Genomic DNA, 766 nt, shown 5'->3' with positions numbered 1-766 from the left:
TCAATTCGCGAGTTGATGTTGATAGCAGTGAGCATAGTACGTTTCCTCCAGAATGCCAGGCCAATTTGCCACGAGTTTGGATTATAAGTAGCGATTTTGAATTGTGGAAGACTGCTTTTCTGTTCCTGGTGACGTTGGATGTCTATCTGCTGTGCATACCAATCCTTCACGTCCTTTAGGCGGATAGATGAATCTATTGCTTTAGCTTTTTCGTAGAGCTTTCGAGCACTGATGAATCCAGTCGCTGGGTTGTTGTAGAGTGTAGATAGTAGAGTTTCCATGATTCATCTATATAGTAATATCCAAATATCCAAAGGCTCAGTCGATATACCATCCTCGAGAACCTTTCTCTTGTCGTAATAGTAATTCAATCCGATCTTAGTCTGCTGATACGTAATGATGCTCTTACTATACTTATCAACACGAAACTCCTTATTCGTTGCGTTGAGTGTGATGTGATTGCGAACAACGTTTTCAAATCCTTCTGGTCTCAGAACTGATGTATTGCGATTACCACCTTGCTGAACACCCTTAGCTGATACCTTCATCGTTTTATGATTCTCGTCGCCCAGGTAGCATATATAGGTCTTCGAGCTGAGAGATACAATAGCATTTCCTTTCCATTCCTCTTTGAAGAGACCTGGAGTTCGTCGATCAAATGCTGCATTCTCTGCAGTATCATCGCGAGGAAACCAATCATACTTATGGGCATTGTAGTGTTCTCGTAGTTCAGGTATAATAAGATCTTTGAATGGGTTCTCACTAA

This window comes from Plasmopara halstedii (assembly GCF_900000015.1).
Source record: "Plasmopara halstedii genome assembly, contig: Scaffold_292, whole genome shotgun sequence".
Lineage (NCBI taxonomy): Eukaryota > Oomycota > Peronosporomycetes > Peronosporales > Peronosporaceae > Plasmopara > Plasmopara halstedii.
The sequence above is the reverse complement of the archived record's forward strand: the minus strand, read 5'-3'. Positions refer to the sequence as shown.